The following is an 18,851-nucleotide window of genomic DNA, read 5'->3' as shown; positions in this document are numbered from 1 at the left end:
CCAGGAGGCCCTGGCCATCTACCCACCCTGTGGCCAGCAGAAAATCATCCTGTCCGATGAAGGCAAGATGTATGGTTGGAATGAACTGATTGCCCGCTACATCAAGCTGAGAACAGGGAAGACTCGAACTTGTAAACAGGTCTCTAGTCATATCCAGGTTTTGGCCCAAAGGAAATAGAGGGAAATCAAGTCCAAGCTCAAGGCCCTGAATGTGGACCAGGTTTCCAAGGACAAGGCTTTCCAGACAATGGCCACCATGTCCTCAGCCCAGCTCATCTCAGCACCTTCCCTGCAGGCCAAACTTGGTCCCGCCGGTCCTCAGGCCCCAGAGCTTTTCCAGTTTTGGTTGGGGGGTTCTGGGTCCCCCTGGAATGTTCCAGATGTGAAGCCATTCTCGCAGACACCATTCTCCTTGTCACTGACTCCTCCATCTACTGACCTCCCAGGGTACGAGTCCCCCCAAGCCCTCTCACCTCCTGCTTTGCCCCCACCTGCCCCATCACCCCCAGCCTGGCAGGCTCGGGCTCTGGGCACTGCTCGGTTGCAGCTGGTGGAGTTCTCGGCCTTTGTGGAACCTCCGGATGCAGCTGACTCTTACCAGAGGCACCTGTTTGTACACATCAGCCAGCACTGCCCCAGTCCCGGAGCGCCCCCCCCCCCCCCGAGAGTGTGGACATCCGGCAGATCTATGACAAATTCCCTGAGAAAAAGGGTGGTCTGCGGGAGCTGTATGATCGTGGGCTCCCCCCCCGACGCCTTCTTCCTGGTCAAGTTCTGGGAGGACCTGAACTGGGGCCCCAGTGGCGAGGAGGTGGGGGCCGGCGGTAGCAGTGGTGGCTTCTATGGAGTAAGCAGCCAGTACGAAAGCCAGGAGCACATGACCCTCACCTGTTCCTCCAAGACAGAGCATGCCCAGCTGGAGGACGGGAGGTTCGTGTACCGCCTGCTGCGCTCACCCATGTGTGAGTACCTGGTGAATTTTCTGCACAAGCTGCGGAAGCTGCCCGAGCACTATATGATGAACAGTGTCCTGGAGAACTTCACCATCCTCCAGGTGGTGACAAACAGAGACACCCAGGAACTGCTGCTCTGCACCGCCTATGTCTTCGAGGTCTCCACCAGTGAGCAGGGGGCCCAGCACCACATTTACTGCCTGGTCAGGGACTGAAGGGGGGCCCCAGACGTGGCTCACCCCTGGAATACCCTCCTCCCAGGAAGGACCTCCAGCTTTCCTCATGCTTCTTACTTGGGGCGGGGGGCTGCTCCCTCTTAGGACCTTAAAATCTCGGTGGTGAGTTGAATGGGCTGGGACTGAGAGGAAAGGATGGATCCTGATATTGGGACCTCACAGGGGTGTCTGAAAGGACAGATCACTCCAGAGCATTTGACACTGGGGACAGGAGTGAGACAACCCCTGGGACAACACTGGTTTCTGTCTCTGACAGGCATCCTCCCCCTTCTCTGTTTTGGATGTTTTGGAGGGGCCCAGTTACACATTGGCTTGTCCCTCTCTGTTTTTCAGCACCCTCCTTCTTCCCAGTCTGCCTCTCCTTACCAGCCCCATCCCGGGACCCTGATATTGAATTTTGAAGGTTAACCCTTTCTGTTCAGGAGTAGAGCCAGATGGGCCCTGAAAATTTCTTTTTTTTTTTTAATATAACAAGAGATATTTATAAGTGGGTGTTAGGGTCGTGACTTTTTCTCAGCTGGGCAAGCAGTGGGGTGAGGCTTTTAAATCTCATGTCCTCTTCTAAATGAGCCATGGGGCTAGACTGTGTTGCCTCCTTCTCCTCCCCTCCCCCCAAAGTGTGTTGGTTTGTGTTTTGACAGAGGATAAAGCTATTTTACCAAAAAAAAAAAAAAAAAAAACAAAACTCTCCAGAAAGTGGGCATAGAGGGAACCTACCTCAACATAATAAAGGCCATATATGACAAACCCACAGCCAACATTGTTCTCAATGGTGAAAAACTGAAACCATTTCCTCTAAGATCAGGAACAAGACAAGGTTGCCCACTCTCACCACTAATATTCAACATAGTTTTGGATGTTTTAGCCACAGCAATCAGAGAAGAAAAAGAAATAAAAGGAATCCATATTGGAAAAGAAGAAGTAAAACTGTCACTGTTTGCAAATGACCTGATACTATACATAGAGAATCCTAAAGATGCTACCAGAAAACTACTAGAGCTCATCAATGAATTTGGTAGAGAAGCAGGATACAAAATTAATGCACAGAAATCTCTTGCACTCCTATACACTAATGATGAAAAATCTGAAAGAGAAATTAAGGAAACACCCTCATTTACCACTGCAACAAAAAGAATAAAATACCTAGGAATAAACCTGCCTAAGGAGACAAAAAACCTGTATGCATAAAACTATAAGGCACTGTTGAAAGAAATTAAAGATGAATCAAACAGATGGAGAGATATACCATGTTCTTGGATTGGAAGAATCAACATTGTGAAAATGACTATACTACCCAAAGCAATCTACAGATTCAGTGCAATCCCTATCAAGCTACCAGTGGCATTTTTCACAGAACTAGAACAAAAAATTTCACAATTTGCATGGAAACACAAAAGACCCCAAATAGCCAGCGCAACCTTGAGAAAGAAAAGCGGAGCTGGAGGAATCAGGCTCCCTGACTTCAGACTATACTACAAAGCTACAGTAATCAAGACAATATGGTACTGGCACACAAACAGAAATATAGATCAATGGAACAGGATAGAAAGCCCAGAGATAAACCCATGCACGTATGGTCAATTTATCTTTGATAAAGGAGGCAAAAGTATACAATGGAGAAAAGCCAGTCTCTTCAATAAGTGGTGCTGGGAAAACTGGACAGCTACATGTAAAAGAATGAAATTAGAATACTTCCTAACACCATACACAAAAATAAACTCAAAATGGATTAAAGACCTAAATGTAAGGCCAGACAGTATAAAAGTCTTAGAGGAAAACATAGGCAGAATACTCTATGACATAAATCACAGCAAGATCCTTTTTGACCCACCTCCTAGAGAAATGGAAATAAAACCAAAAATAAACAAATGGGACCTTCTGAAACTTAAAAGCTTTTGCACAGCAAAGGAAACCATAAACAAGATGAAAAGACAACCCTCAGAACGGGAGAAAATATTTGCAAATGAAGCAACTGACAAAGGATTAATCTCCAAAATTTACAAGCAGCTCATTCAGCTCAGTATCAAAAACACAAACAACCTAATCCAAAAATGGGCAAAGGACCTCAATAGACATTTCTCCAAAGAAGATATACAGATTGCCAACAAACACATGAAAGGATGCTCAACATCACTAATTATTAGAGAAATGCAAATCAAAACTACCATGAGGTATCACCTCACACCAGTCAGAATGGCCATCATCAAAAAATCTACAAACAGCAAATGCTGGAGAGGGTGTGGAGAAAAGGGAACCCTCTTGCACTGTTGGTGGGAATGTAAATTGATACAGCCACTATGGAGAACAGTATGGAGGTTCCTAAAAAAACTAAAAATAGAACTACCATACAACCCAGCAATCCCACTACTGGGCATATACCTTGAGAAAACCATAATTCAAAAAGAGTCATGTACCACAATGTTCATTGCAGCACTATTTACAATAGCCAGGACATGGAACCAACCTAAGTGTCCATTAACAGATAAGTGGATAAAGAAGATGTGGTACATATATACAATGGAAAAGTATTCAGCCGTATAAAGAAACAAAATTGAGTTATTTGTAGTGAGGTGGATGGACCTAAAGTCTGTCATACAGAGTCAGGTAACTCAGAAAGAGAAAAACAAATACCGTATGGTAACACATATATATGGAACCTAAAAAAAAAAAAAAAAGGTTATTCTGAACCTAGGGGCAGGACAGGAATAAAGATGCGGTCATAGAGAATGGACTTGAGGACACGGGGAGGGGTAAGGGTAAGCTGGGACGAAGTGAGAGAGTAGCATTGACATATACACACTACCAAATATAAAATAGATAGCTAGTGGGAAGCAGACGCATAGCACAGGGTGATCAGCTCGGTGCTCTGTGACCACCTAAATGGGTGGGATAGGCTGGGTGGGAAGGAGATGCAAGAGGGAGGGGATACGGGCATATATGTATGCATATAGTGATTCATTTTGTTGTGCAGCGGAATCTAGCACAACATTGTGAAGCAATTATACTCCAATAAAGATGTTAAAAAAATAAAAAAGTTTAAAAGTTTAAAAAATAAAATAATTGACACTATATATTAGACGCTAAAATCAATAAAAGCAAAAAACTCAGGTGACTACGAACTGGAAAAAAAAAAAAAAAAAGATAGAATGGAAAGTAAGACCAGGTATGCCTAGCCTAAATGCAATACATAGATTGTCTCACTGTGTGTATACATACGGTGTGTGTCTTTGTGTATGAAATACACACTTTGGGTGTCTGGATAAATCACACAAACCCTTTAGCTCCAATACCTTCCTCTGTAAAATGGGGAAAACACCTCCCCAGGGGATTACTGGATAGGTATTAGTCATTAAAACACTTTGTAAAGAAAATATCAATGCAAATTTAAAGTGTTAAGCATTTTAAGAAAATAATTAATGGCCTTACTCTATATTTCAAGGTCTCTATATTAAGCATAAATGTCATATGGAAATATCTGTGATTTCTAATGGTGATCTAGTCACATATTACTATGGTTGGTTGCCTGCTTTATAATTGAAGGAATTCTAAATTTCAGTTATAGGTTGGTGAAAATTCTATTTCATAGATTTCCTCCACCCCCTACTGGGTCTTTAACCTATTAAAAACTTGAAATACAATAATATACTGTAGTGAAAATGAATAAAGGAGAGATACTTATTTCAACATGAATGAATCTCATAAATATAATGTCTAATTTAAAAAGTAGCTGGAGAAAATATATACTATTGTACCACTTATGTAAAGCTTAGTTACCTGCTAAATAACACTATTTGTTGTTTGGGCATTCATACATATATGGTAAAGTATGAAGGAATGCATGGGAATGACAACAAATTCAGAATAGTAATTACCTCTAGGAGGGAAAGAGAGGGATTTGTCCAGGGAGGGAAAAAGGGGGCTTCAACTTGCAATGATATATTTCTTAGGGTGACAGGTACATAGGTGCTGGTTATATTATTTTATATGTTTATGTTTCCAATGTATTTCCATTTGTATGAAATATTTCATAATCAATTTTTAAAATAATGAATTAACTTTTAAAAACATGTAATTGAAGAAAAATTAAAGCCTTTACTTAAAAATCAATTATAATATTCAAAATATTAATGCCCCACATATGACTAAAATACTTTGCTATACTCAAAATTGTGAAATTCAAAAATGGAAAGTGGGGCTTCCCAGGTGGCGCAGTGGTTGAGAATCTGCCTGCCAATGCAGAGGACATGGGTTCGAGCCCTGGTCTGGGAAGATCCCACATGCCGTGGAGCAACTAGGCCCCTGAGCCACAATTACTGAGCCTGCGCATCTGGAGCCTGTGCTCCGCAGCCAGAGAGGCCGCGATAGTGAGAGGCCCGCGCACCGCGATGAAGAGTGGCCCCCACTTGCCGCAACTAGAGAAAGCCCTCGCACAGAAACGAAGACCCAACACAGCAAAAATAAATAAATAAATAAATAAATAAATAAATAAAAAATGGAAAGTGAAAATATAGTAACTTTTTTCTCACCTATCATTCCCAGTTAAGAATTTGTTTAATTTTTGAAACTAGCTTCAAAATGCTTTTAGTGATGTTTAATATTATTTCTCTTTATATACTCTATTATTTGAGCTCCTAGGACTTTCCCAAGACATCTTTTCCAGATAACATTTAAATTTCATTACACTATTATTTGTTGATTAGAGCTGATAGAACCTTTTGATTGTAAGCAATGGAGACCCCAACTCAAATTTGTTTAATCCAAAAAAAGCTATTATTGGTTGAGAAAACGGAAACATCCAAAGGAAGTTCCGGCTCTGCGCACATTTTAAGTAATGCTACCAGGACTCCGCTCACCCTCTGTCTCTCAGCTCTGTTCTTTCCTGCGGAGGTATCACTCTCAGGCAGACCCTCTCAACATGGTAGCCCTTGGCAAGTTCAGACGTACTTTATCATTACAGGATTGCGTCTCATGGATTGGCTTAGGGTTGTGTGCCAGTCCCTGAACAGTCACTGTGATGGAAATGTTGATGGTCCCTGTCAGCAGAGTGGGTAGAGTCAGGCCCGCCAAACCACACACACTATGAAAGAGAAAGGGGTGGGTCCCCAAAAGAAAATGTACCAAAAGAAGGGAAAGTGAAAGCTAAGCAGAACAAACAACAAATGCCCGCTGCATCAGCTGAAATGCCTTCCATTGTCTGGCAGTGGAGGTTCATTCTGGTGTCACGTATTTCTCTAGTAACTACAGCATGTCTGACAATATGTCTGAATGGATTCTTCTGCTTAATGATAAGTGCCGATCAGTCCCGGTTTTCAGAAGCAGCATTCGTGGTAAGGTAAATTTTAACTTGATCAAGAAAAATCTGGACCATTGTGAAATAGAGGCCAGGAGTCTCATGTTCCATAAAATTTAATAATAATAACAGTGTTTTCTATATATCAATATAGAAAACCTTGACACACCTAGGCTTGTAATCTATAAGCCATATTTTCTGAGCACATGACCTTGTTGGCAACTTTCACCACACACAAAAAATTATCTTAGAGTTCAACAGCTATTAGCAGTGCTCATAATGTAAGTTTTCTCTAACAGAGAGGATACAATTATAGATAATATCTACCCAATTTCTTTTCACAGTATTCAAGGGAATTTTCTAAGGAGATTCTCTACTTATAAATATTCCTCCCAAGGAAATAGGTAGCCAGAATTTTGCTTTTCAGGGGTTAAACTGAGGGAGATTAATAAATACAGATTCATTAAATATTGTTCACCTACTGTATGCCAAGTAACATGGTAAGTCCTGGGGATATAAGAGTGAAGAGAGACAGTCTAAGCTCTCAAGGAGTTTGTTGTTTAATGGAGGAAACATACAGGCAAGTAATTAAAATATAGTGTGATAAATAGTTTGATAAAATGAATAATTTTCATGGTGGTTTTTAGAATTGAGGTTCAGCAAGAAAAATAATGGAAAAGGATCACAGAGGTGTTGGGAATGCTTCAGTGGGGAATAAATGTCTTAGGGGAGACTTGGGCTAAGTCTTAAGGACAAGTAGGAATTATCCAAGTCCAAGCAGTGGGAGTGGAAAGGGCAACACAAGCAGAGTAAACAGAAATGAGCAAATAAGTAAAGATGTAGGCACTTCCTGGTAGGCCTTGAGAAGTGTACCTACTAAAACGTATCTGTCAAGTACCCACTGAGATTTTATTTATGTAATTGCAATTAATTATGTCTTTAAAACATTTTTAATAGGTTAATATTCCTGGGGGTGGTTATGGAAGAGATATTAGTCATCTGCATCTTAGTGTCAATTAGTTTAATCAGTTTGCTGCCCTAACACTTGGTCTCTATCAGGGGTCAGCAAACTTTAGTGTAAAGGGCCAGATGGTAAATATTTTTGGCTTTTCAAGCTGTACAGTTTCTTTTGCAACTACTCAGCAATATAGTCATATTGTGAGAGCAGCCATACGCAATACGCGACCAATGGACACGGCTTTGTTCCAATAGAACTTGATTAACCAAGACCAGTGACTTGTGGTAACAGAGCTGCGAGTTAAACCAAGGGCTTAGGATTCCAAAAATAGTGCCCTTCCTAGCCATGCTGACCCCAACAACAAACTTTGAACTTTGAATATCTGCCTGAACAGACAGCCCTTCCCCCTCTCTTAGTTTTCTCTCAAAGAGCCACCACTCAGAAGCTGTATAAGAAATTCTATCTCAGTTTGGAAGATGGTGCTGAAGAGAGACAGGAAACGCCGCCCATCCCTCCTTGATTCATTCCCTACCTTGGAGAGGAGGAGGTAGGAATCCTATACAACTAAGTGTCTTCTCTTGTTCCAGGGGTACACCTCCCTTTCAAGTTTATACTGTAAAGTATCAGAGGTCCTCCCCGCCGGCCTGGCCTATGCATGGCACGCAGATGTGCACAGAAGTAATTTTGGCTTTGTGCAGATTACAGTGAACATTCCATTCCAATTCTGAATTTATCTCCCTCTCCTAGCACCCTCCCCCCAAATATACTAAATCATAGTTCGGGTTTAAGCCTAAACATAAAAGCCTATTTAACATATTACATAGCTGAAATACAGTACTATTCCACTGCTAAAGTTCTGTTAAGTCTCATGGTCTTGGACCATGAAACTCACTCTGAAAAGAATAAAAATATTGAAGGACTAGGAATCCCAAGCCTTTTGGTAGAGGAAAAAAAAGAATAAAACTAGCTACCTTTAATAATTTATTTCTCTAATGCTTTATCCTCATTTGAATTTGAGAAAATCTTACAGGATTCGAGGGGACTTGTTCATGCCAAACAATTTATGAATTCCTTTTTTGTGCACTTCACATGTCAGAGAAACACACACAATAATGCCACCATTACTTGCCAAGTACATGAACTTTGATCTCAAATGGGTCACGGGTCAGTTTCAAACAAAGCACTAAATGTGAAATGATAAGCAACTTCCATGCCTATGATATTACGAGATTTTATTTTTCACGTAGTGGACACAATGGCATATTTTTGTCTTTATTTTTCAGTTAATGACTATAATGCGGATATTGCTCAAAGCCAGGGAAGGTCTAACAATTTTGTTGGAGACAAACTTCTCAGCATTATACAATCCAGTCTAATATATCTTATTTCCTAATAGTTCAATGGACATTTCATTGTTCATTGATATTAGAGGATTTAATGAGAGAAAGGCCATTGACAAACTTGCCTTACAATTGAAAATCGTAACATTTTAAGGGTTATAAAACTGGTCACTATTAAAACACGGTTTGACAAAGTTGCTGTTGAAGCTGAAGACACTAATGTGAAAAGTAATAATAATAATAATTTTTAAAGCCTTACCTTGGCCAAATTCTCTATCATTTATATACTTCATACAGGAAGTGTTAAATATCACACATTTTACATTAAAATTTGAGGCAAGGTATTTATAACAAGACCAATGCTGTAGCTTCAGTATTAAGATAAGTAAATGAATCTGGACCCAAAACTAAAGGTGCTCAAATCCAGCTAATTGTGTAAATAATTGAATTGTCCAAATGGTGTGACCATAGCGTTAGATTTGGGGATCATAACCAATTATCTCTAACAAAACCCCCAGTCCTTTTGCATGAACTTCTAGCCTTGTGGTTCTGATTATTCTAGAGGACTTGCGAGGTTTTTTGTTTGTTTGTTTATTTGTTTTTATGAGAACCCACAAACAGAAATCCAATAATATACTTCTTACCCAATTTAATAAGCCTACTAACTGTAAGTTATATGCTCATTTAAAAGGAATGGTAGTTATGATTATTTTTTAAATATTATTTTAGCACTTTATGAATTATATCTATGATAGTTTGGCCAAATTGAAGGCTTTAAAATCATTAGCATTATTATTATTTTGCACTGGCGTGGGAAGCATGAGCAGCAAATGTGTGCAACCATGCCTTAATGGTGATGGGTTTTGTAACTCTTAAAGTTAGATTTCTCAATTTTAAGACAGATTTCGTTAATGGCTTTGCTCATATTAAATTCTTTAATAAGAATTTTAATGACATTGTTAATAAGAGATTCTTAACAAGACACTGTTCCTCCTTTCTGGAAGAACTCCTAGTTGGTTCACCAAACTACTGCCTGCAAGGTGGGTTTACAAGTTTTTAAATTCAGTTGTAAATATTTATTCTAGATAGTCTTTATCTGCAGTGTTTTTGAAATACTGATGATGAGAAAAATCTCCTTCCACTTTATAAGAGTTTAGAACTTAAGGTACACACAATAATCACAATAATGTAAACCACTAAGCTGCTCATTTTTTTTCAGTAAAGGTAGAATTAAAGTCAAAGGTATTCAACAACTTATAACTGTTTTTTCTGTGCAGTATGATTAATTTTACATCTTTGGGGTGTCACAGGCTGAGAGAGCTGGCAAAAGACTACATTTATGCTCTTATAGTGCATAGTTCTCAGGTATTATGCTGAAATACTCCCAGAGTTATCCATGTTTTAGATCGACCATAATGTGTTATATACAATATAAGAGTTGATTTCCTAACTCTCCTTTACTTTCATGAAAATATAGTCTAGCCGCCCTGCTTTATTTTGCAGAGGCTCCTCCCCTGGGTGAGAATTGGTTCTTCCAAGAGTCATTTAGAGTGGCTGAGAGAGGATTTTCTCCAAGAATGAGCAGTTCAGAGGTTCCGCATGAGGTGAGGTCAGAAGGCCCAGGGAGCAGACATCCCACGGAGGACACCACATGCCCCTCTGTTTAAGAGATCCACATTCTCTGACCTGTTTGGATAAGGTGATCCATGCACAGGGTGACACAGGCTGGTGAGTTATTGGGATCAAGCAGCTTTGCTTGCTGATACTAAAGCCCTAAACTTTGTGTGTCAACAAGCAGCACTTTCTGGGAACTCAGTGATGGGCTTCCCCACAGCTCTTCTTCCTGCCTCTGTTAATCATTGAACTCTCTTTTTCTGAATTTCAGAATGAGCCATGGTTTTAACTCTAGGGTGGCCTGATAAAGGTCATCAATGGCCTGCCCTGGGATTTCCAGGTCAAAGGAAAAGAAAAAAAGAGGGGAAAATGACAACAATTGCCAACTTAAGAGAGGTCTGTGACAAGTGTTATTGTTTGAAAAATAATGTTGACCTCAAAATGACCTTCAGTACAACTGTGCTCCCTGCTCATAGATGAACGGAGCCTAGACTAAACTATAACATCTAAAGGTAGGATGGAGCTTCTTTTATCCACCACATTTGAGTTTTGCTAATATTTGATGTACATGACTGGTCTCATTTGGGACAACTATTGTCCTGATCTCTATATAAAGCAACTGGTTCACTGAGATTTAAAGTGAGCATGTGTGACAGATTCTCTAAGAGAGGAAATCACATGTAAATCCTCAAAGACTTTGAAGGTCCTGGCTTAGTGACTGTACCTCCCAGTATTTACTACTGATAAAACTGGGCATGATTTTATTTTCTTGGAGGCATTTCTTTTGTTATAGTCATCTTAGGCATCTGATGGTCAGTATTCTTTGGAGAGCTTGAAGCCAAAATGATGTGGGTTTTTTTTTTTGGTTTTTTTTTCCCATAGCCAAATTAGATACAAACAAGGAAATCTGAAGTTAGGGAAGGAGAAAATCACATTTCAAAGATTCAATAATCAGAATAATTTTCCTCATTATCCTGGCAGATGAAATTTTAAGACCTCATATGAGAGCAGAATATGTTAAAACAACATGTGTTTTTTATGGTCAAGTATACTGTTTGACCTAATTACTAAATTTAAATATATATTTATATATAAGCTGAAGTTCAGAGATGGAGAAAGCCCTGAGGTCACATCTTACCATGTACCAGGCAAACGCTATACGATCACCCAAATTCCAATGAGCTGTCCATTGCTGCTGAATTGTATTTTCTAAGTTGCTTATTATTGAATGTTAAATTATTAAACAAAGGTCAGGGAAATAAAAACACAATAAGTGTTCAGTAGATGACTTAGCAATCCAACAGCATAGTTTTACTAACATTGGTACTATAGTATCAGGCCATAAATGTTATATTTTCATAACATTCTATGATTGAGAAAACGTTTGCACACACAAGCACTCATTTTACTTAGTCCCCAAACTGAACCCATGAGGTTGGTATTACCATTCCATTCTCTAGATGGAGATGACGAGGCTCGGTGAGTTTAAGAGTACTCAACAGAGATTCACTCATTCCAACAATTATTGGTTGACTGCCTACAATATGCCAAGCATAGCTAGTAAATTAACTTGGACCTAAATCTAATAACTAAATCTACTGTCAGAAACATGGTTTCAGTATCTTCCTCAACATAGAAAAGCAGGCAGCAGCTTCCAAACTATTTGAGTTGCCATCTCAGCACTGTGCCAATCTACTACTTACAATCTGATAGCTAGAAAGCAGTGGCTTTATCTCATGCCTAAAGTACTAATTATGGACAAAAATTGTGAGATTGAGATGCAAACCACCTACCCCCTTCCCACCACAGGCCTTTCTCTGGAGTTACTCTCCTCTCTGCCTGTGTGCCTGTGTGCCTGTGTCCTACTTTTTCCACTTCAATTAACTCTTCTTTGAAAAGCAATCTGAAAAAAAAGTAGATTCTTTAAGAAAAAAAAAAAAAGATAAACCCAATTTTTAAAAAATACTGAAAGCAAAATATACATGCTTTAAAAAGAGAGATTTAAGCACTGATATGGAAGGATTATGGAAACTGTGGGGGAAATCTGTGTAACCCTATGGAAATAAAATTGAAAATCGAGGGGGGGATGTGGTAATTTTCCAGCAGGATATAAATAACCAAAGTTAGCCTAAAAAAAGAATGAAAAACTAAACAGAGCAGTAATCATAAAAAATAGCTAAAAATATATCTTTAAGAAAAGCTACAGAGCCAGGTAGTTATACAGATATATTTAGTCTTAAAAAACTAATGATTCATGTCACTTAATGTACTTTAGCTCATAGAAAAATGCATTAATCTCCATTTTATGCAGATAGCAATGCCTTATTAACAAAACCCAGTGGATAGTACAAACCAGAAACTTATAAATCAGTTTTGCTTATGAACATAGATGAAAAACTCTAAGTAAAATATTATTAATCTAATCTAGCATTAAATGAAAAGAGCAACAATTTGAGTTTATTCTAGGCATGCAAGGATAGTTCAATATTTTTTCAAGATAATTCAGTATAAAAATGAATATTTTTATGAATGTAACAATAGTATACTAAAATGAGATTTATCAAAATTTACCATCCATTCCTAATTTTTAAAACCTCCAAATAAAAAGTAAGTAGAAGGAAATATGATAGAGACTGACACAAACCAAAAGCCAACATCAAACTAAACAGTAAAATGCTAAAGCCATTTCTATTAAAATCAGGGACAGTGCATAATGTCCACATCAACATAATTAAACATCATTTTAGAGCTAATGTATTAGATAAGAAAACAATAATTCATATAAATATTGGAAAATTTAAAAATTATTCTTTTTTGAAGGATGTGGTTATAGACATAGAAACTCCAAGAAACCAGTTTAGTAAGTTAATAGTATAAAAAAATGAATGGATTTGAGGTAATATACAAAAGCACTTAGTTTCTCTTTATACTGGCAATAACCAATAGAATAACATAGCATAAAATAACAGATACAGACATCATTTATGAGATCATTAATTATGACAAAATATACATGAAGAAAAATATAAAATTGTACTAAAGAACATAAATCAAGACCTGAACAAACTGAATGATATACCCTGATCCTGAATGAGGAGTTTTAACATCATAAAATCTTATATTTCCAAAATTAATATGTAAATTTAATTCAATTCAAATATAGATATTTTAGAGCTGAGTAACATTTTAAAGGTCAATTGAAAGCATCCCAGAATAGCCAAGAAGACTCTGAAAAAGAGAATTGTGATATGGGACTTGCCTTGTCAGATATTAAATGTAATATAATGCTTCTGTAATAAAATAGCGAGTAAAAGAAAAACCACAAAGTATAGATAAATGATAAATGACAAAAGTAGCATTTCATTCATAAGAGAAAGTAGAGCTTATTTAATATATATAGTGCAAATATAGTAGGCTAGTCATCTAGGAAAAAAATTCAAACTTATTTCCCTATCTCATTCTATATACAGAAATAAAATATTATTTATTTATTTATCACTAATTATTAAAGAAATGCAAATCAAAACTACAATGAGGTATCACTTCACACTGGTCAGAATGGCCATGATCAAAAATTCTACAAATAATAAATGCTGGAGAGGGCGTGGAGAAAAGGAACCCTCCTACACTGTTGATGTCAACGTATATGGTGCAGCCACTATGGAAAAGAGTACGGAGGTTCCTTAAAAAACTAAAAATACAGCTACTATACAATCCAGCAATCCCACTTTTGGGCAGATATCTGGAGAAAACCATAATTCAAAAAGACACATGCACCCCTATGTTCACTGCAGCACTATTTCAATAGCCAAGACATGGAAGCAACCTAAATGTCCATGAATAGATGAATGGATAAAGAAAATGTGGTATATTTATATAATGGAATATTACTCAGCCATAAAAAAGTATGAAATAATGCCATTTGCAGCAACATGGATGGACCTAGAGATGATCATACTAAATGAAGTAAGTCAGACAGAGACAAATATCATGTGATATCACTTATATGTGGAATCTAAAAAAAAAAGAGATACAAATGAACTTATATACAAAACAGAAATATAGCCACAGACATAGAAAACAAACTTATGGTTACCAAAGGTGGGGGTGTGAGGGATAAATTAGGAGTTTGGGATTAACATATATATACTACTATATATAAAATAGTTAACCAACGAGGACCTACTGTAGAGCACAGGAAACTATACTCAATATTTTGTAATAACCTATAAGGGAAAAGGATCTGAAAAAAAAAAGATATACATGTATGTATAACTGAATCACTTTGCTGTACACCTGAAACTAACAAAACATGGTAAATCAATTATAATCAATAAAAATTTAAAAAGAAAAAAAAACCCATGAGAATGTAAAAGTACTCTATAAAAATACTTATTACAACATCGTAGTTGCAATTAGTTATGGTATATCCATTCTAAGTAATTTTGTGTAGCTGTTTAAAGAAAAAAGTAAGATTTATATTTGTTATTTTTTAAGGATGTCCAAGTAATGTTATGTGAGAAGACAATTGCCAAATAATATAAAGAGTATCTTCTTATTTTTAAAAATCAGACATTATAAGGTATTTGCTTTATCTGGGCATTGAGAAAGGCTGTTAATATGTTTCCCCTGGGAGTGAAATAAAGGAGGTGGGTATAAAGGAAAACACTATCATCTTTTAAATATATGAATTGTCCCACTTGAAAAAATTTAATTGGAAACTAAATACATACGCAAAGAAAATTTCTGGAAGACACCCAAAAGTGAAATTTGAGTATGCATAAGGGAAAGAAACTTTTCTGTTTGTACCCTTTTGTACTGTTTGAATTTGTTTTTTGAACAAGGAGCATGTATTCATTTTTAAAAATCTGATAAACTAATTCCAGTGATTGAAAGTAGCTTAATGTAACCCTTAAAGGAATATTTAAATTTTAATGGATGACTCAGAACTTTTTATCTAGGAAGGATAAGTCTATTTCAAATAGATCACCAGGGCCAATAGGAGAAGAACTCATCAAAACGTACGATACAGACCCATTAACTTGGTCTACCTACGCACAACTCCTTTCAAGTGTTCTTGAACTTAAAAGCTTTGCTGTCAGGATTCCAAGGAAGCTGGGAGGGGAACATTTAGTATTAGAATAATAATCCATGAAATGTGGAGAAAAGAGGTTGGTAAACATATTACATACAACCATTAACACTATTCATATCACCCCACCACGTCATTTTTGTACCAGGCCGGTTCACAGATTGGAAAGAACCAGAAATCCTTATGTATCAAAATTATTTTTTGTTTACATGTCTCAAGGAAACCTAAAGCTGGTGATTGCATTTTACAAGAACACTGTGAAAAGCCATCTGTAGCTAACTTTATGTGACCAGCAGGAGGTAGATGTTGATCACATAAAGAGTAGATGGCAATACTAAGAGAATAAATAATCTGCTGTTATTCCTGGGTAAGTCCAACAGGCAGAAATTACAATAACTAATAAAAGAAAAAATCAATTACTTTTATAAGTCATGCTATAATATCTGAACTGGTTGGATGTGGGGAAGCACAAAGAAACACTTAAAAGTTATTTATTACTTGTAAGTCCTCAAGTTCAATTTTCCTCTTTACATTGTCTTAATAAATTACACATCAAATAAATACCACTGAAGAAAAAAATAAGTAAAAGGAGAGTTGAATGTCAGGTTGAGTAGAGAATTTTAATTGGAGAATAATGGTCCTTGTGATATGGATGACGTTTTTAAGTAAAGTTATCACTTCCTTTCTCTCTCTCATCTCAGCCCCCAACACAAAGTGATAATTGTTTTAAGAGCAAAATACTTCTTGATACACTGATAGGTATTTTTTTCCCAAGGACTATAAGTAGCAAATTTCAACACCTGATGAATTGCTATTTCACATCTCACTTAAAAAATACAAATAGGCAGCTAAAAATCTCTTACAGGATATTCATTTATCTCAGTTCAAAATGTTTGAGGTTGAAATCTGGCCCAGAAAATGGAGCAGAAAGATCAGGAAAGGGAAATTACATAACTGTCATCACAAATAATACTCTGTTCTTCTGGAACTGAATCATAGCATTTTCACCATGAATACCTATATTTCCTTCTCAGGAGAAATAATCATCAAAAATTTAGAAATCTAAATAAAATAGAGACAAACATTGCACTCCTAAATGTAATCATTGTGAAAGAGTTAAAAATATGAAAAAAAATACGCTACATAAGTTTTTTTTACAGAAATGGAATAAACACTCGCAACATTCATACAACAGACAGAAGACAATTGTGGTCAATTATATTATACTCCTACTCCTGAGAAAATATCTCACACTCCAGGAAATGAGTTCTGAGATCCTTCCTGTATGTGGTAATATGTCCCAGTGAGCCTTATTGTCTATTAAATGCCCTACTTTCACACAGTCTAAAAGTGAATATGCATTTTTATTGATGTTTATGTACCACACCTTCAGTTCCAAACAGACTTAAGATAGTTTTAAAAGACACATAAAGTGCAACAGGGCCTCATAAATTAAAAGTCTGAGCAAAGAAGAAAGGAAAATATGGATGGGAGCATGAATGGAACCAGAAATAAGGCCAAAGAAAACATGTTATAATAACATCACTCTTGCTATTCATGGGCCACAGATTTGGTGCTAAACTCTCTAGCAGTGACTGAGAAAAGGAAGACATCAAACTCTAGCATATTCTTATAAAAGGGAAAAGTCCTAATGAACCTTCAGCATTGGCTTAAATTATTTTATTTGTAATAGTAGTAAAAATACATTAACAGTTAGAGTAGATCTAACTCAGAGTGCTGACTATAATTCCAGGTACAATTCTGAATTCATTATATATATTAAATCATTTAATTCTCATAAAATCTAGTAAAGTAAATAATACTATTACCCCTTTTTTATAGATCAGGAAACCGAGGAACAAAGAAGTTTTTTAATCTTGCCCAAGATCATGTACCTAGTAAGGGATAAAGTGAGATGTTACTAAATGTGTACTTAAGGTAAAAATGCTATGGGCTTATAGTTTTTATATCTTCATCCATATGAAACAAATTTGATTAAATATAAACAAAACTACAAAAATAAGCCAGCTGACAACTTTAATTTTATATGATAAATGTTCTTTGAAACTGAATCCTGCTTGTAATAGTAATATGGAACTAAGTGCTAAGATGAAAGTTCATTTACGTTGGCATGCTACAAGTTGATGACTCAATTCTCCCTCCATTTTTCTCTAATTAGACTACTGAGAAACCTAGTTTATATGGCCTGCTGCGATACTGTTTGTCCTTCCTTTGGTGAGAAGACATCCTCAATGTATCAAGCTCACCAGTGTTCTTTTAACATTCCTGGCAACAATTCAAGAACTACCACTTGGGGCTTCTCTGGTGGCTCAGTGGTTAAGAATCCGCCTGCCAACACAGGAGACACGGGTTCGAGCCCTGGTCTGGGAGGATCCCACATGCCGCAGAGCAAGTAAGCCCGTGCGCCACAACTACAGAGCCTGTGCTCTAGAGCCCGCGAGCCACAACTACTGAGCCCATGTGCCACAACTACTGAAGCCCACGCACCTAGAGCCTGTGCTCTGCAACAAGAGAAGCCACCGCAATGAGAAGCCCGCACACCACAACGAAGAGTAGGCCCTGCTCACCTCAACTAGAGAAAGCCCACGCACAGCAACAAAGACCCAACGCAGCCAAAAATAAAAATAAATAAATTAAAAAAAAAAAAAAAAAGAACTACCACTTGGCATCAACTCTACTGGGGGCAGTTTTCACTTATAAGATACAAATGATCCAAAATATGCTTATATTAATTTGTTTTCTAGAATGTCATTTAAATAAAAACACAAAATTTAAGTATTCTTGTAAATAACTCTCAAGTTCCCTCTTTTGGGAAACACCGTTTTTGTAGAAACATATTTGACCATGTTCTTAATTTTAAAAATAAACAAATTGCTCATGTATTACTAATTTTCATAGTAGACAGTTATTTCACGTGGGAGGGACAATATAAAGAGGGCAGTATGGAATTAAAATAATAATGCTTTTGGCACTCTACAAAAAGAAGATAAGGATCTTGAAGTTAGAGTGATGACATCACACTAATGGGAAGCTCAATAAAAATAACCATGATGCTCTGGTTTGATTTGAGGATATATTTTTAAATAGAGGGAAGCCAGCTTTGGGGAAAGAAGTTTATGGCAATGAACTCAGAGATGTCAAATACCTGAATTCAGCAATCATATGTTGCTGGTTGAATACAGACCCATAGGCTGTATTTAAGAAGCTCTTGTATAGAAAGCTAAAAAGGCCAATAAGAAATTGAACCTGGGCTTCCCTGGTGGTGCAGTGGTTGAGAATCTGCCTGCCAACGCAGGCGACAAGGGTTCGAGCCCTGGTCTGGGAAGATCCCACATGCCGCGGAGCAA

The 18,851-nt window shown here is 37.3% G+C and overlaps 1 pseudogene; it reads left to right on the top strand.

Moving 5' to 3' along the window:
- On the top strand, positions 1–1,168 carry LOC137768408 (transcriptional enhancer factor TEF-4 pseudogene; annotated as a pseudogene).
- Positions 1,169–18,851: the final 17,683 nt, after the last annotated feature.

This window comes from Eschrichtius robustus, chromosome 8 (assembly GCF_028021215.1).
Source record: "Eschrichtius robustus isolate mEscRob2 chromosome 8, mEscRob2.pri, whole genome shotgun sequence".
Classification (NCBI taxonomy): domain Eukaryota; kingdom Metazoa; phylum Chordata; class Mammalia; order Artiodactyla; family Eschrichtiidae; genus Eschrichtius; species Eschrichtius robustus.
This window is presented reverse-complemented; position numbering and strand designations above follow the sequence as displayed.